This window comes from Varanus komodoensis, unplaced genomic scaffold (assembly GCF_004798865.1).
Source record: "Varanus komodoensis strain SLA01 unplaced genomic scaffold, ASM479886v1 scaffold11, whole genome shotgun sequence".
In the NCBI taxonomy this organism is placed as follows: domain Eukaryota; kingdom Metazoa; phylum Chordata; class Lepidosauria; order Squamata; family Varanidae; genus Varanus; species Varanus komodoensis.
In genome coordinates this window covers 16,338,535-16,357,827 of record NW_025335317.1, presented here as the reverse complement: position 1 = coordinate 16,357,827, position 19,293 = coordinate 16,338,535, and the positions used below count along the sequence as shown (strand labels likewise).

Here is a 19,293-nt window from a genome sequence, read left to right as displayed (position 1 = left end):
AGAGACTGGGCCGCAGGGCAGTATTCCAACATGGTAACAACCCCAAACACACCTCCAAGACAACCACTGCCTTGCTAAAGAAGCTGAGGGTAAAGGTGATGGACTGGCCAAGCATGTCTCCAGACCTAAACCCTATCGAGCATCTGTGGGGCATCCTGAAACGGAAGGTGGGGGAGCGCAAGGTCTCTAACATCCACTGGCTCCGTGATGTCATCATGGAGGAGTGGAAGAGGACTCCAGTGGCAACCTGTGAAGCTCTGGTGAATTCCATGTCCAAGAGGGATAAGGCAGTGCTGGAAAATAATGGTGGCCACACAAAATATTGACACTTTAGGCCCAATATTTATTGTTGTAAGCTGCCCCGAGGCTTCAGCGAATGGGGCGGCATAAAAATGTTTTAATAAATAAATAAAAATAAAAATTTGGACAGTTTCACTTAGGGATGTACTCACTTTTGTTGCCAGCGGTTTAGACATTTAATGGCTGTGTGTTGAGTTATTTTGAGGGGACAGCAAATGTACACTGTTATATAAGCTGTACAGGGACTGCAGGTGGCGCAGTTGTTTAAACCTCTGTGCTGCTGGGCTGGTAGATCGAAAGGTCGTCGGTTTGAATCTGCACAGCAGGGTGAGTTCCCGTTGCTCCGTCCCAGCTCCTGCCAACCTTGCAGTTCGAAAGCATGCAAATGCAAGTAGATAAAAAGGTACCACTTCGGTGGGCAGGTAACAGCATTCCGTGCACCTTGGTGTTTAGTCATGCCGGCCACATGACCACGGAGACTGTCTGCGGACAAATGCTGGCTCTCTCGGCTAGGAAACGGAGATGAGCACCACCCCCTAGAGTCAGATATGACTGGACTTAACATCAAGGGGAAACCTTTACCTTTACCTATAAGCTGTATACTTACTTTACATTGTAGCAAAGTGTCATTTCTTCAGGGTTGTCACATGAAAAGATACAATAAAATATTTACAAAATGTGAGGGGTGTACTCACTTCTGTGATATACTGTATATAGAATCCTACCATCCTGATTTGCCCATAATACTAAGCTATGCTGTGGTCTGTTGAAATCTAGCTTTGTGCTATTTCTGAACTGATTCCTGCCAACCGCACCACCCTCTGTTAAGCAGCTATAAACCACAAATAAAAACAATGGAGACTGTTTACAATGGGAGGGAGAGAAACAGAAGTAGAACAAAGAATGGTTAGAGATTGCAAATGAATTTTAACTGAAAAGGAACTGCTGATTTGGGATTATTTGGGTTTTGGTCCCTACTTAGCCATGAAGCTCACTGGGTCATTCAGTGAGTCGCAGCTTAAGCTATCTCACAGGGCAGTTGTGAGGATAACAGGGAGAAGTGGAGGATCATGTAAGCAGCCTTGAGTTTTTTGCAAAAGAAAAAAAGCAGGATAGAAATGTATATAAACAAATTGTGGGTAAATTTAGCCATTATTTGCTGGGATGAGCAGCTTCCATCTACTGTCAACGACCTCCAATCAGTTCAATGAGAGACTGCCAGTGTGACATGCAAATATAGGTTAACTGCTAGTTTGTTTAGCTCCTAAATAACTCAACACCTGAGTTCAAAGATCACACTGATACTGCCTTCAAGTTAACCAGAGGATGTTTACTACAAATAAAAGTGGCTCACACACAATGTATGTTCCATGAATAATGGCTTAAATAATCACAATATGTTACCATAATAAGTTTATTCTTGGCTTACAAAGTATGGCTTATATAAACCATAGGTTGTTGTGATGTTGTCTAAGCTCAGAACAATGGCTTATCCATGACTTTTGCCTGCCTTGAAATGGAGGTACCTAGCAAGACTAACTTGAATATGAAATTACTCTGAAGGCTGGCAAAATATGCAAGAGAAGAACAAGCCAGAAATAAGGGGTAACACTTGAGTTCATTTACAGACCTGCAAATCAAGCCATGGCTGAATTGCTAACCATTGTTCTGTCTAAGCATATATGCAGGATTATACCCTAAAGATGCAGTTAACATAAACCACAGCTCAGCATCTGGGGTATTACAGGGTCTGGGCTCTAAATTTCCTTGAATCTGGGATGTCCATTTGTGCCAGGGGCAGATTGGTTTATTAGCTTAATTGCAGTGGAGCAATATTCAAGGAGGATTACGGCTGAGGTGTGAAAGGTTAATCCACCCTTTCTCACATACTGGAAAGTTCCTCCCCCATCAGCTGCATGGCAAATGGGGGGAGCTTCCAGTGGTGTTGTGCAAGAATTTCATGCGATGGGGATAATTTTCCTTCAGGACAGGGGTCCTCAAACGTTTTAAACAGGGGACCAGTTCACTGTCCCTCAGACTGTTGTGGGGGTGGACTATAGTTTGGAAAAAATATGAACGAATTCCTATGCACACTGCATATTAAAATTAATTAAAATTAAAATTAATTAAAAATGTAAAAATAATTTTAAATTTTGCTTCGCTCGCTCAGGCTGCAGCAGAAGCCCAAAGTGAGGTGGGGAAGAGCATGTCCATATTCAAGGGACATAGCTACAATGTCCGCAATTGTGCTGGGCGTGGGGAAGACGGGCGTGATCATGCTCGGGGGCGGGGAGACAGACATGATCGCACTCATGCAGGGAAGGTGGGCATGATCACGGTCATCTCCCCACCCCACCCTGAGCACGATCATGCAGGGAAGAAGGGCACGATCGCAGCCATCTCCCACCCCCCACGAGTATGACCGCAGCCATCTCCCCCCCACAAGCATGATCGCGATTGCGCCCGTCTTCCCTGCACGAGCACGACCGCAGCCATCTCCCCACTGAGTATGCCTGTGCTGGCTCAGAGCTTTTGGACTTGCTTGTAGATCATTTTCTCTGAGCGAGTCCAAAACCTCTGAGGGAGGCCGGATAAATGGGCACTGCATGCTGTATCCTGCCCACGGGCTGTACTTTGAGGACCCATGCTTCAGGAGGAAAAAAGAGAAGAGGGAGGGGGAAAGAAGTGGAACCAGGGATGGTTAGAGATCGCAAAGGAAACATGAAACTGAGTCACTTTGGGCAATTCACTGGCTCGCAGCCTAACCAAGCTCACAGGGTTGTTGTGAGGATGAGAAGCAGTGGATCATATGTTGCCTTGGGCACCTTGTGAGAGGAAAAGAGGTGGGATATAAATGTAATCAGTAATTAGTAACTGACTCACTTTGCCTGGTATGAAATTTATAGAAAACATAGTAGTTATTTCATTTTATGCCAGTTTGTGTCCTGAGAGTCTGGGCTCCAGATCTTTTCAGGGCCTATGAAAGATTCAAGACTGCACTACTAGAATTAAGTTGAAAATATTGGGCCAAAGTTGTCTTCAGCCTACAACCCAAGGAGCACATAGGGTTCTTTTTGCCAGCAACAGGAGAGAAAGATCCAGAAGATCAAATGGCTCTTTTCTTTCCCAAAGTCAGCAACTCAGCTCTGCTGAACTGTGTCCAGTCCACAGTATAGAATAAGGTGTGTAGGAGGTTTCTAGATTCTTTGCAGCAAGGAAAGTATCTGTATGGAAGAGGTTCTACTGGACACATGTGAAGGAATTTATTCCTTGTATACATGAACCCATTCAGACAGACTTGTCTGGTTATCAGCCAAATGTAATAAATTATCTAAACTGAACTTCTGCATATGAATTTTTGCACAATCAAGCCCCTGTTGTTTCTTTGCCTCAGTCTTCAGGTCATACTGAGTGTTATATTCTCAACCTCAAGCAGCCTCAGCATCTCTGGCAGGAGGATACAAAAAAGAAAGGCTAGTATCCTTTGCACATTTATTTGGGAATGGGAACAAGCTGCACTGAATGCTATAAGACTTGCCTGGAACTGAATTGTAAATTGTCTAAGTAAAAATAAACATTTCATGAATCAGATAGTTTCAGATATTACAGGTAATTAAAATGAAGAAAAGTTACAGATACAAATATTTATACCACCATGAGATCTTGTAAAAAAGCGTGAGCTAGTTCACATGATCAAAACGCAGCTTATTTAAGCCATGGTGGAGTCCATGTGGCGTTGGTTGATGCATAAGAACACAAGAAAACAAGAAAAGCCGTGCTAAATCAGACCAATGGTTCATCCGGTCCAGCATTCCATTCACCTGGGGGCAAACCAGTTGTCCACAGGATCCCTCCGGCACGTAGGGCATGAGTTTCACCTGCCCACGCTGCTCAGGATCTGGGATGCCACCTCTGACAACAGTGATGGCACATACCCAGCAAGGCTATCAGGTGGCCACCTTGACTGTTCAACACTCAGTCACGACTTGCCATGTTATGTGAACCCAGAGACTGTGGCTTATATGAGGGGTAAGTTGTCCTTGTATACGCCAGAACCCCTTTTATGTTTCCTTTTAAATAGTCAATTTAATCTTTTAAATTTTTTAATTTACTATTTTTAAAATATTTAAATATCCATTAATATTTATTTAATATTATATGCTATAATTAAATTGCAGTTATAATTATATAACTGTAATTTAATTATGCGGGGAGATATATATATAATGTTTATATAATTAAAATTAAATATTTTTCCTTTTAATATTTCCTTTTAAATATGCAAACTGCACCCAATGCATTTCAGTGTTGTGACTTTATGAACTGGGCCATTAAATCACAAGGCTTACTGTATAAATCCTCACATCAGTCACAGTTTCAACACAACTGCAAACTATGGTTCAGCATTGCTAGAATAAGCCTCACCTTCCCCAAACAGGCTCACATTCTCTGCTTGCCTTCTCTATTCCAGCTGAAACATCAGAAATCTCTATTTGCATTTTAAATGAACTACTACTTGTCAGGACATCTGAATCCTTGAACTGCAGTTTCAATAACTACTGGGAAGATTAAGCCAACTTCATAAACCATGATTTCAAGTTGGCTAGTTTCCACTAGCCCTTGTTAAGCTTGACCATACTTTCTCTGGATTTGGATGACACAGCAAGCTGCAGCTAATGAAAGGGTAACAAATATTTCCACGCTCTTTCTTCTGGTTGTGCTGGAAGAGGAGCAGGGAGCACACAAGCCTAGAGGGAGGCTAGAGTTATTTTTGTACCTCTCAGCTGAACTTGCCCGATAGGATTGTTATGAAATGTAAGGCAAGGTGGAATTTATTTGCTGTCTTCAGTTTTTCAGATAAAGGTTAGTGAAACTTATCTTCACAACAACAATATTGTGAGGTAGGTTGAGCTGAAAATATGTGACTGGCTTGAAATACAGTGGTACCTTGGTTCACGAACGCCTTGGTTCACAACCAAATTGGGTCGGGAACAAAAATTTCATGAAAATGTTGACATGGGTCACGAACTCCGCATTGGGTGGCGACCAAGATCACAGCCATCTCCCCAACCCCGAGTGGGGAGATGGCCACGATTGCAGTTGCGTTCATGCAGGAAAGACATGTGCAATATTGGCCAACTCCCCCCCCCCCCAACCAGCACAATTGTGGCCATCTCCTCATCCCGAGTCTCTCCCCCACCCCGCAGCGCGCCAGGATGACGGGCGCGTGCAGGGATGACGGGCGCATCGTGCTAGGGGGGTGGAGAGATGGCTGCACTTGTGCTCAGGGTGGGGAGGGGGAGATGGCTACAATCTTTGTTGTTGTCACTTTGCTTCACATTTTTCTGATAAAAAAAATGGTTACAGAACAGATTAACCTTGTTTACATTGAATCTTATGGGGAAATTTAACTTGGCTCATGACCAATTTGGGTCACGACCAGAGTCCTGGAATGGATTAAGTTCGTGAGCCAAGGTACCACTGTACCCAGTTTGCTGTGTAGCAGAGCGGAGACTAAAGCCCACATCTCCTGAGTCCCAGTCCCACACTGGCGCTCTGTTATTGTCCAGTTAAAGCAGGGGACAGGCAATTGGTGGCCTTTGGGATTGTTGTGACCAACAATGCCCATGATCACCCTCACTGGTTATAATGGCTAGGGATGATGAGAGGTATAAGCAAAACATTAGGAAGGCCACGGGCTAGTTCTCTCCTTGAGTTAAAGGAACTCTGGGAAAGATCTCCATCAAACTCCTGGAAGACTCTGGCAGTTGGCTAGATGTACCATGGCCATGAATCAGTTTCACATATAAATGCTAGTCCCAGTTCTCCATGCACCCCACAGCTGCATCAGTCGTGACAGTCTACAATGTATATAGCATTTGGGCAGTTCAATAACTCTGAATTAAAACTGAGATTATTCATTATTATTTATACAGTTCCTTCCAAATACACTGCATCTGAAGGGGGACTGAAAGAACTTTCTATCTATATCTGGACAGCAAAGGGACGACAAAGAGGACTGACGCTTATTTCTGCAACAGTGCTTTTATGCCATTAACAGTGGCGGGATAGGCAGACAATTCAACAGGCAAAACACTGCCAGAACTACACCAATTGAATTTCTGCCTGCTATGCTGTTGTTAAGAGCACGGTACCAGGCAGGGTGGATGGAAGGCTGAAAGTCTAGGAGTAGGGAAATAATGGAGAAAAGGAAAATAATAGAAACTGAGCTGAGGCCAAGTCACTGCCCTGGCCTTTTCTCTTTAAGCCTCTATCAGTAACTTGTGAAGCCTTTAAGCCTTTAGCAGTAACTTGTGAAGAAAATAATTTAAATGTAACAACATCAGCAGCTAGAAATAAGCTTTAAAAAGCTGCTAACACTTGAAGGGGGGCTGATTCTGACAACCCTACCAAATTCTAGTTAGTAGCTTTTGTTATTTGCATTGTTATAACAGCCATGCAGATGCTGTGCAAAGTAAACACCCTCAGAGTCCCAACAAATTCCATGGGAGTTCTTCAATAAGAATGTTTGGATTGCTCCGGTGCAGGGATAGCCCCTGCATGTTTATTCAGAAGTAAATCCCACTGAATTTTATAGCTTTCGCTCCCAGGAAGTTTATATATGATTCTATTCTTCAATTCCTAAAAGCATCTCTTAACATAATTATGAAGGTTTCCCCACTTTGACCAGGAAAGGATTAACATATACTGCCAAAGGAGATGGTAGCTGATAACTACCATCAGGCAGGTCCTATGCTATGCTTAAGCCAAAGTCACATGACCAATTGCCTAATAAAAGGACCGGCTAAGCTTCAAACAGAGGGAAATTTCAGAAAACAACAACTCTTTTAGAGGTGGGGGGAGGGAAGTTTAAAAAAGGAAGCAAGACCCTCCAGAGCTTTCTGTGGGTGTTAGAAAGAAGGCTTAGGGAGAAATTCTATCTCTGTTGCTCTGATGTAATTACACTTCAGTGCTGAAATTAGTATTGGATAGCAAAATGTGTAATTGTGGAATTGGTAACTTTTGGATAAGATTCAAGCAATTGCATTTCCCTTGTAGACATAGTTTTCTTCTAGATAGAGAAACTGCAACTTATGAATCACATTTAAGAAAAACTGGGATATAAAAAAGTGAAACTGGGAAGATACTATGCATGTTGCTTACTCAGAAGTAAGTCCTATTATGCTCAATGCAGCACATTGCCTAATAAGGATTAACAACCAGAATTACAGCTAAAAGACTCAAGCTGATGGAAGAAGGACCTGCCCAAGGCCATCTAGTGGGTATGATGTGGCTGACAGCATAAATGCCTGATGCTAGCAGGCCCAACTTCTTCATGCAGCATCCTCCAGTTACTGCCAGGACCCAAGTAGGGCCTACCACTGTGAGAGCCTTTATAAAGAAGTTTCCCCAGGTGCCAGGAGACAGTGCCCGGAAGTCATTCCAAGCATTGCTGCTGTCCACCTCAGCCACGGGTCATGAAGGCACTGGAAGGCATTTTGCCACATGCCCAACACGGAGTTGGCCCAGGGCTCTATGTGTCTGCTTGCACCGACCAACTTTACAGACCCTCTTTTAGTCACCTGTGTTTAACAACAACTAATTCCCTCCTGACTTACTCCCTGTTGAGCTGAGACTCCAGGAACATTGTTGCCTTACTGAAAGTTCTTAGTTATTTGGTGTGAACAAAAGAGTAAGAACAAGGGCAGTGCAAGTTACAAAAGTGATGCATGGATGGGGGGCAAAGGGCACTGGATTTCAGGAAAAAAAACTCAGACAGAAAGATGAGCAAGCAGCAGCAGGTGAAGCACATTTGGGCAAAATGCCAGCTAATCTAAGGCAATCTGAAGAAAGGGAGTTCACCAGGGCCCCTACAGCATGATTTCACCAAGTGCCCTTGGGCGGCAGAGCGGTGTGGCCCAGGGCCTCCCAGAGATTCCAGGCTCCGAGTCCTGGTGGACTACCCCCCCCAACGCTACCTCAGAGAGACAGCACATTTGCTTGATAAGTTACATATGGTATGATACATTAGGCTGCAAAATACCACATTCTTCTACTGCCCCGTGATTTATTTTACTAACATGTACTGCATATTTTATTAGGGTCATCTGATTCTCATAGTGCCGCTTCTGCATTAGAAATGCATTCTGTGTTCATGCGTGTTGGGATTATTCTGGGTCAAATTAACTTATCTTGATAAGCTCTGGGAAAAGGATGCAACTCAACTGTAGAGCACTTGCTTTGCATGCAGAAAGTTGCAGGTTTAATCCCTGGAAACTTTCTGATTCCCTGAAGAGCCACTGCCAATCAGTGTTCATAATTTTTACCTAGAATAACAAAAGGTCTGGCTCACTATGATGTAGTTTGGGTTATATTGTTCAACGTCAAATTAATCATTATTTGTTAAAGAGTTTAAATATGCATGCTTCGACATATAATTTTCCCAAAGTTATTTGCAATCCCAACAGCAGATAGCTATAGCTCATCAATTGTAAACCCACATTCAAGGGGAATGTAACAAAGATGAGGCCGTCAAAATATCACAAGTCTTGTCTAATATACTTTCTAGTCTCTCACCCTCCATCTACACATATAATAAAATATAGGATGAAATTTGTCCCCTTTGAATTGTGACAATTATCATTATAGTCTGCGGATCTCTTTACACATCCACAAACATCCTCCATGCATCTAACTCATGTTCATTTGAAACTGACTTGTATAGGAAAACCCTAGCATAGGTAAGGCCTAAGAGATGCATGGCTTTGCTTTACATTGTATACTGGCTAATACAACAACTCTTGTTGAAACACAAAACTGCCAGCAGATGATCTACACACTGCTTTAAGATTTAAATTTGTTACACATACATAGTCTTCTTGCTAAGCAATGCTTCAGGACTATTCTGTCGCTTCATCAGTGGGTGCACTACACAGACAGAAAGCCACCACATGGAAATTACTCCATGAATGCCTCCTTGTCACCTACAACTTTTCCAAACTGCTTCATCACTTCTCAAATGTAGAGGGACGTCAGTCTCCACACCACAGCTTTAGCGTAAATTCTATTTTAAACACAGATTATTATATCTTTTGTGGAGGCTTACAATTTGCTAATTACATATCAACATTTTTAAAATTAAAGGGGCTTTCACAAAAAAGCCTGTTATTTTAACTGCATTTATCAGTTTCCACAATATTTTAAAGCCATTTCATATGTCAAGCATCTGTTCAGATATACTTGTGGGTGCTGTGGTAAACAGACAGATGAGGCGTCCCTTAGTGTTCCCTCTATTACAATATGCAGCTGTGAGAGCTCCCCCTCAAACTGCATGTTTTAACAGAGTGAATACTGACTTGCCACTAACATATATCAACACTGAAGCAGCTACAGAGCAGAGCTATCCAAAATAACTGTAGCACTGCTGAGTTGCCATGTATTGCAAGTGTGATATTTAATATGTTGTGTTTGCAATAAGAGCCACTTCACACTCTATGACTGTGTGCCGTGGTAAACCATGCAAATGAGCATCTTCAAATAAGCGGAGCGCAAGGAAGAATCCCAACAAATCAGCTGACCTGTGTATTTCCATGAGTGCTTGTGGACATGTATGTGCCCTTCACAATTTATGTTGGATGATTACTGACAACTCCAAACAGCAGCTTCCTCTGCAGTTAACTCAACAGTGTATTAAATCAGAAAGCATGAATCTAGCACAGAGGTGCTTTCCCCTTGGTGGAAGGGAGCACAAAAGTGAACAGAGCTTAATCTACAATTGCCGCCGACTACGGTGTGGCTGGGTAAAGAACATGTGTAAGTAAGAGATGTCAGCATGCAGCATATTTACATACACCATGTGTGCCATAGGGTTCAGGTGCACATCTGTCTCCTTTTTCAAACAGCTGGAAAAGCCAGTTTCTTTATTGAAAGGAGGAATGAAACAGCCCTTCCTAAAAGCTGGCTGCAACCTCTTCTAGCTACATCAGAGAATCCTTCTGATGCAATAGCCTTCTCACCTCTGCAGAGACTTTTAGGAAAGCAGAACTGAGAATTGCTCACTCATGAGTCAGGCAGCATAATGCAGGGTGATCATAAGACTGGCTTTGCTCATGAGTTTTTGCCACCACAGGTACTCCAGGGACAGAGTTAAGACAGCGCATATGCAAACTGATAACCTCCTACTTGTAAAGGGTGACTCTGGAGGCAAGTATGCAAGGCAAGTCCTCTGCTTCTTTTGCTTAGCTGAAATGAGTCTTCAAACAAGAAGCCTTATTGAGCAATAATGACATATAGAGAAACTCCTTTCCCAAGAAGCAAGTTATCAGCAACAGAAGGGGGAAGGGGAGGGGGGAGGAGCAGGACCAAGCCACTGCCTCTGCTCTTGTTTCAAGCAGATGGCTTCCTGGAGTGGGATTTCTTTCTGCAGGAGGTAGTAGCCAGAGGTGGTCTGGAGCTTCCATTGTATAACTGCCCTCATAAGAACTGCTGACAAACCAAACAATGGGTTAAATTTGATTTCATTTTACGACAATGCAATGATTAATTAGCCCTCAGATCAGCCAAGATGCACTACTGTAAAACCTAAAAGCAGGATACAATTTATCCTATAAGGATATATATGCATACATACATGCATTACACATAGTCTAAACTCACAAAATGCAACTTCTAGAAGATGCTGTTTGATCTTTCCTTTCCTCCAAAATCGAAAGCATGAGCAAAAGAGGGTGGGTTGATAATCTGGGTCCTTTACATTCTCTCTCCCCCCGCCCCCTTTGTAAGGAGATGTAGAGTCCTTTTGCTTGCCTGGCGGGTTTTTCCAGGCAGACTTGGGGTACTTGAAGGCAAATTTGTCTAGGAGAAATTACATATCTCACCTTCTCCAGTTTTGAGTTTGTTCGTGTGCTTTTAAAGTAATAGAGATTTTTGGGTTGCTCCCGCAACTGAGAACACTTCCAAATTCTCCGCCTCCATTTCCCTCCCCCAATATTAGCAGAAGGCTCCTCTGCAATGGAGAACTTTTTTTCACCATCGTTTAATTCTTCGCATTCCAGTTTTCCACATCTCTCCTAGCGAAAAGTGCATCCAACTTTTGGAAAAGCGTTTAACCCTCTTAAGCATATCCCACGTTTCATCGCATCCCCTTTCCGCTCGCTTCCTCCTCCCCACACGAGCAGCAGCTTCTCTGGAAATCGATCCGCCAATACATACCAGGCTCGTTGCGTTGTCAATAAGATATTAACAGGAAAAGATCCATCGTGCATTGGCTTGCAATCCACAACTGCAAAGGCTCAAGGAAACTTTCAGAGCCCGACCAGCCAACGTGCCTTTTCAGACGGGAGGAAAAAGAAAACGCTAATGAAGAATATGGAGACATCCCCCCCGCCCCCGAGCAATGGGGGAAATAAAACGTGTTCTCCCCGGAAGGTTAGTAACTTCCCCGGCCAGACCCTTGGGAGGGAGGCTCGGCTGTGCTGTGCTCTTGAGCTGGACCGAGCCCTCCGAAGCCAAAAGAAAAATGCGAGCTGGATTAGCACGACGGAGCGGGAGTGCTTACCTCTCAACTGCCCGAACTCTGGAGACCAGTAGGTAGCTCCACGTGCATCGGGGGTATCACGGAAGACGCTCAGAGGACCAGAAACAAATACCTTCAAGAAAAGCGTGTGCCTAGCTGCGTCCAGGAGTAAAGGGGAAATAAGAACTTCTCCTCTGGCATTGCAAGAACTAGGCTTAAAATTCCGCGCTCTGAATCTGCCTGAAGAGCCAAACAAAAACCATTGGCTGGAAGTTACATTTGATTTCCTTCTGATTAACAGTGTTCACACGTAGCACAAATATTCCTGAAATAAGCTTTTTAAGGCGTACCTGTGCAAGTTTAGGCAAAAAAAAAAAAAAAAAGGCCTACAACTCCCAGCATGCCATGGCCAGCTATCCTAGCTGGGTCATGCTGGGAGTTGTAGATCACCTTTCCCCTGCCTAAACTTGTTGAGGTTGAACCCTGGCATAGGCTTTGACATTTATGTCCTGACAAACTCCAAATACACTTTTCCATATATACAACGCGTACTATTTCTTAACCTCATCCTCTGCAGGATTAGGCACACTGATACAATTTAAATTTTAAATCGAGTCACATTGGAGACTAAAATATTCAGTACTATTGCTATTTGAATTATGGAAGAAAGTTAAGGAGCCCTTAATCACACATGCACCACCTCCACACATTATTTCCCCTAATTTTAACCAAGCCATTACCTGTGTCCTGTTATTCTAAGAGCAGTAGTGAAGGGGAATAGGCCCCCTCTGCTCTTCACCCTCTTGAGTGCAGTGCAGAAACTCAATATAGTCACTGTCTCTTAACCCAAATCACCTCACAGTGATGTGATGAATGTGAAAGTGACAGCTACCTCTTTCCACTTTAAGCTTCTTGAAGGAATGTATATTTATTGACTAAATTAATTCATAATCCAAGTACCGGATGTGATACAGCATGTAGAAATGCAGAGGCAAACTTAGGTTATGTAAGAGCTGCTTCTTTTTTTGCTATAAGAAATGGTCCACTTCTATATTGTAAGTAATTTGTAATACCTGATCATGGTTGTGCATTCTTGTTTAAGAAGTGCCTTATAACATCAGACCGAGATCCATGCTAATCCACCATTCTTTGAAGTTCCACCAGAACGGGGATTTACCATCTAACTAACATCTGTTCTCTCCAGTCTTCATTATAAGATGATGATCTCTGGTGTATATATAGTAAAAATTGTGTCAGAGCATCGGTGATGTATGCACTGAATATTGTGCACTGATTGGTCAAAGTGTATGTTTGTGATAATCAAGCATAGCAGAATAAATGCCAACAGCTCTTTCTTTATCCTCAAGACTTGTGTATAAAGCCTCTCCATAACTTGACTGTGTTCAGATGATATACTGTGCCTCATCGTGTGTTGTTATAACCCAAGATGAGCTACAGTGTCCACAGGTACCAAGTTGCATATACTATCTCAACTTAGGGGTTATTATGTTGTGCAAACCTACCAAGTATGGGTTATATGAGGGTTAAAGAACCCTCACAAAACCCTAGAACAGAAGATGAATTATGCACATGTTGTTTAATTCTTGCATAATCCCAGAAAATGCTGTTTGCACAACAGGACAACCCATCAACAAGGGTTGCATATTCAAAACAGTAAGTGTACATTCCTCAGTCTCACCAGGACTGGTGTGGGGCACATGTAGCTGCTATTCTGATTATGCAGTCCCTGTTCAGGATTTGTCATTTCATGTGAACTTGACAACTATGGGTTATGTGAGGGTTAACTCATGATTGGTTTTACAGTAATGAACAGGTTCTTTTCACTTGTGGACACCTAAGTTCCTTGTGGTTTAATTAAACTATGACAAGCAGCAGTTTGCTGTTCAAACTGGTTGTGTACTATTTTGAAGAACTGGAAGTAGAAATGTCAATTAAAAAGATGGCTTCATTTTTTATCCCACTGATCAGTATATGCTCCCTCAGAGCATAACGTGAAAAAGCAACACAAGACTGGTTGTGCATTTGCTGTTGCTGTCGTTTATTATATGTTAAGCTTGGGAAGGCATATTTAAATCCCTGTCTGCTTTTATCCTGACAATTACCCTATTAGGATGTGAGATGATAAGTAGCCAAAGTCTCTTTCCAGTGTAGGTCCCATGCACTACAATACACCATACTGGTCGCATCTGTCTTCTGTCAGCTGTGTGACAAGGAGACCAAAGCAGGAGACAAATGCAGGCTGAAGCCACTGCCTCCATGTGAACAGCAGTGATAGCTGGTTAGATATACTATACTGTTGCATCCAGGCCCTTACATCCGTAATATACACTGCAAACTGCTGGTTTACTATTGTGTGACTTATGCCAATGCAAAAAGACAAACAATTTTAGGTACTACTGTCAAGGTAATATAGGGTTACCAATGTCAATTCCCTAAAAAGGTTCACCTGAGAGTTTTTCCATACTCTAGCGCTGAGTACCGCTCACCAATTTTTCCTGCACAGTCATGGGCAACTTACAGCTACCCAGATGTTTCAGCCTATGGTCCTCATCATCCTTCACCACTGGCTATGTTGGCTAGCCAACAATTATTCTTCTTTGCTTTCCACTCATAGTAAGGACAAATATAATGGCCAACTTGTATTTCTCTAAACTGGGGAAGGAAATACAATAGACTCTCAGTTAACCAGTACCCATGGGGATTGGTAAATGCTGGATTAATGCAGGTTTTGGTGGCTTGAGAGTTACTATTAAAAATAGGCCTAACTTAATACAATACCCCATATTATACCATATCATACCATACCATAAACTCTGTATTGACTTGATATTAATATTGAAATATAGTAATCAAAAGCAAATTAAGTCAAATAAAGGCAGACTTCTACCTTCTAAGACTGAGCCTTAATGTCAGAGATAGTTGACAGACAGACATTACATTCCTCCATGAGCACAGTAGGACTCTCACCTTTCTCAAGCCTCTTGCATATTTGCATATTTTCATCTTCTGCTTGAGGGTAAGCACTATGAGTTTACCCTTACTTGGGAGCTTCAGCATACTTGGGGTAAGGTGAGAACACAAAATTCGAACAACATCATGGTGTATAACGTGCATAGCGTGCCTAGTTTAAACTTACATTTCTGCTGAAATTTTATTTTATTTTTTATTCAAAGTAATATTTCTTTGATTCTTTTGCCAGTTGCTTGAGTTCCAGTTAACAGAGAGTCTACTGTACTTACGGAAGGCACATTCTTACCTAACTGTATTAAATCAGAGGTATTCTATCTGCACCAGCTTAAACCACTTACAAACCAGCTCATATTAAATGTAAACATAAGGAAAATTGTACAGCCATAAAACCTTGGCTATTTTTAAGTAAAAAAAATATAGTTTTGGCAGTGATGAAAGCCAGTACTGGAAGTGTTCTAAAAGATGAAACAGGCAGTCCTTGACAAACTAGATTTTTGATGTTTGTAAGCCGCCCTGAGATGCTTTTGCGTGTAGGGCGGGGTATACATATTTTAAATAAATAAATAAATAGATAGATAGATAAGATTCACAGGGCTAGCTTGCCTAGATCAGAATATTCTTCAGGTAAAGAGCACTTTTAATAATCCCTTTCAATTTCTGGATCTTTCATATTAGTTACATCTAATGATATAAAATAGACTATAAATGCATCACACACACACACACACATATATATCTCATATATACATGTATATATAGAGAGACATATTACTCTGACATGAGATAATATTTTTCTATGAATCTACCTGAATACAATAATTCATTTGTATTTGTGCTGATGACAAATCCATTTGAATAGGTGCTGATGTTGCCATTCATTCTGCCCTTTACATTAAAACGGTACTGTTAACAATGCTGGCCATGTAAGTCTTATCTCCATGACAAGAATCCTGTGAGGTAGGCTGGGTTCAGAATCTGTGACTGGCCCAAGGTCACCCATTTGGCTCCATGGCTGAGCAGGGATTACAACCTAGACTTCCTGAGTCCCAGTCCCATGCTCTTAACCACTACACCACACTGGCTCTATTCGTTTCCACTTTGAGTGGATAGTTAATAAAATTGCTTCCAAAATGTCCCACAAGAAGGGTGCCCCAAGCAGTTGCCTGGGAGAGCATAATCCAGCCCCGAGGATACAACATGTTTTAGACAAGCTGAGCATGTAAGCTAGCAAAACTTTCAGTTTCAGCTTCTGTGGGCAGGAAGCTAGTTAGTTGCTTATGTCTGAGGGATCTCTGATAAGGAAGCAAAAAGCAAGCAAATAATAGTCATGATGCCTACAACAACCAGGAGTTGAGTTGGAAAACAGGAGATGGAATTTCTATTACCCCCTCTATACACGTTGAAAGACCATTGAAAGAAGGGTTCCTAGGTTCATGCGAAATAGCCTTGCCCCACTGCTGGAATTGTGTGCCCCCTCACCCCTCCTGACTGAGATTTCAAGGCCAGGAATGGCTTCCCTTGGAACTCTACCACTGTTGTTTTACAGTTCAGAGGTCTTGCTGGAGCCTTCCCCACGTCAGGAGGCTAGTGTTATCAAAGGCGCTTGCAACCACTCTTGCTGGCCTGGGATGTAGTGGGGTTAGTGAAAGAGAGTAACCATAATTAATGGTATGTGCTTCCCCTGTTTTTTTTTTAAGCAGTGGGGGTCAGAGGACTCCTCTGGAGACTTGTCAGATGAGTGGCATTTGAGAGTCTGGGCTTAGGTGGCTGAGTGTTTTTAGAAACTAAGCTCTTTCTTTGTTTTTGTTTAGGAAAGTACTTGTTGAGAACCATGCTTTATTAAAACTGTGTACATTACAGAAAACCCAAAGGAGAAATAGGAATTTAATACTATGGTCGCAGGGATCAAAAGCTACCTGGGCAGAGTACCCAAGAAAAACTACATGACTACGTCATATCCCAGACAGACAGAGCAGTAGAATCACACAGAAAGTAATAGATGAAAACCCAAAAGGAGAACAGAACTGGAAAAAATATTCCAATGATCATCCATCCCAACTTCCCTTAGCTATTGTTTTCAGAAGGTTAAAGCACATAATGATTTTGGCTGACAAGAACCTGGGTATGATGCTTGTGAATTGCATGAAGGACTCCCTCTCTTTTCCTCTGATAATTTGAGTATTTGAATTTTGTTAATCTGCACATCCCAGCACTTCTTTATTTCATATAATTCATTTCATTTAAGAACCCATTCCTTTGCTGCCTTTCAAGACCATAGTCTTTCCAAGGTGGCTTACTAAATAAAAGTAATGCAAAATAATAAAATATATTAAATATAAATAATGTTAAATCCAATTATAAAATACTGATCAACAGCAAATACCATTAATACATTTAATTAGGGAGAAAATAAGAGAAAGCCTGGGGGGAAAGTGTCTTGATCAAGGCTTGGGAAGATACTTGGCTTTACTCAGCTACTTGTGAGCAGCTAGTGTGAGCCAGGGTAGTGTTTTGGTTAGATTGTTGGACTGGGGACTGGGAGATTTGGGTTCAAGTCCCCACTCAGCCATGAGACTTACTGGGTGGCTTTGGGCCAGTCATAGACTCTCAGCCTAACATAACTCACTGGGTTGTTGTGAGGATTAACTTTATTTATTTATTTACAACTTTTGTGTATCATCCCATCACTGATTTCTCAGGACGGTTCACAACAACAGCAATAACACAAGTAAGATAAAAAATAAAAATAGCACAGCATCCAATAATAATATAAAAACCACAGATTAAATGGAGAAGGGGAGAACCTTTCAAGCCACCTTGGATTTCTTGCAGAGGAAGAAAGGTGTGGTATAAAAGTAATGTAGCTATAATTAATTGGTGTAATTGTCATGGTCCTATGTTTGGCCTCCATGTATTAATTAAATCCGAATTCTTGAATACTGTGCCATGCTTTCCCCAAATCATTAGTCTCAGATGCCAGTAAGACCACTGAACTTTGCCATATATAGTTATACCTATATAACTATAGATAGTTACAGAGATACTATCTGCCAGCAATAGAACTGCCAACAATGGTGTAGTAAAACCAGAAATCATTGGGATTTTTAAAATTAGAAAGCATGTTGCTAGGTTTCTCCTCAGTTTTCAAATTAACTTGCAGTCCAGAATAAATTATATATATATAATATATTGCTCCATATTGTAAAGAATTTGTGGGGAGAGGTCTTGACTAGGCAATTCAAACCCATTAGTTTTACAGATAGGAAGAAAACTGATGCATTAGAAATAGGGTGCTGGAGGAGAGCTTTGCTAATTACCTGGAGCTACCCTAGACCCACAGAAAGATGAAAAAGTGAGTCCTGGATTAAATCAGGCCAGAACTTGGCCTGGAAGCAAAAATGATGACACTGAAGCTGTTGTACTTCCAGCACATCATGAGAAAGCAAGACTCTCTGGAGAAGGCAATCACACTAGAGAAAGTTGTAGGCAGAAAGAGACGAAGACCAAATATGAGATGGATCAATTCCATAAATGTAGCCATAGGCTTGAATGTACAAGAACGGGGCTGTCAAGGACAAGAAATTATGCAGGATGCTCATTCATGGAATTGCAGTAATTCAGAGATGACTTGCCAGCACATAATAAGTTTTACAAAAGAGCTGTTCTTGATGGAAATGAATACTACTAGGACTATTTTATTAATGGGAATTAAGGTACAGTACTTGCCTGAAGTCTTGACCTTTCCTAGGAATATGGCTTTGGAGCCTGTCATGAGAATCTGCACTTCCAAATTTACCACTGAACTACTTGACTGCCTGGCTTCATTACCTGTCAGTTTCCTTGCCAGGGCCCAAGTTCTTCCTCTTATGTTTCTGCTGCATGAAGAAGAGTTTTACTCAAAACCACCAAACACAAAATATAACCCATGTTCTCCTTAGCATTTATTAAGGCATGGGAAACAACTAAAAATCATAAAGAATGTGTACATTTTGAGGTTTGTCACTTCATCAGGTAAGTTATTATAGAAAAGGAGGTTGGCTGGTGGAAATGGGCAGACTTTATCTTGCAGTTAGGATGTCAGCATAAGATATGAAAAAGAGTTGCATCTTTAGACAGTATCTTGTTGCATCTTGAAACACTGACTATGCAGACATCCTGACCAAAACGCCCTGCCTGAAGAGTTCTGGAGATGTTTAAAGCTTGCACATATGCTATCATCTTTGAGTTCTACTAATAAAGAATCACTATATGGAATGTGACTTTTTTAAGGTCAGCACCACTACTTGTCTTTGTTTTCTGCATGGCATGAAGGGATAATGACAGAGCACCATTGCATACAACCCTTGCCATGAGAGAAACTTCTCACTTTGAGCTCGTTTCCTCCCAGCAGGGTAATACAATCATAGGGAAAACTCTGCCTGTGTAATTCCAGCCTGTCATGCAGCTTTTGAAGGGAGAGAGGGCGGACCAGCGGGGTGGCAAGATGG

At 41.8% G+C, this 19,293-nt stretch overlaps 1 protein-coding gene across 1 annotated transcript in view; it reads right to left on the bottom strand.

Annotated features, from left to right (window-relative positions):
• The window catches only part of TET1 (tet methylcytosine dioxygenase 1), a 98,604-nt gene extending 87,047 nt beyond the window's left edge, over positions 1 to 11,557 (bottom strand). Inside the window, exon 1 of the mRNA XM_044420459.1 lies at positions 11,512 to 11,557. The gene's annotated coding sequence lies outside the window, so the exon portion shown is untranslated. The remainder of the gene's footprint in view (positions 1 to 11,511) is intronic.
• Between the last annotated feature and the right edge of the window lie 7,736 nt (positions 11,558 to 19,293).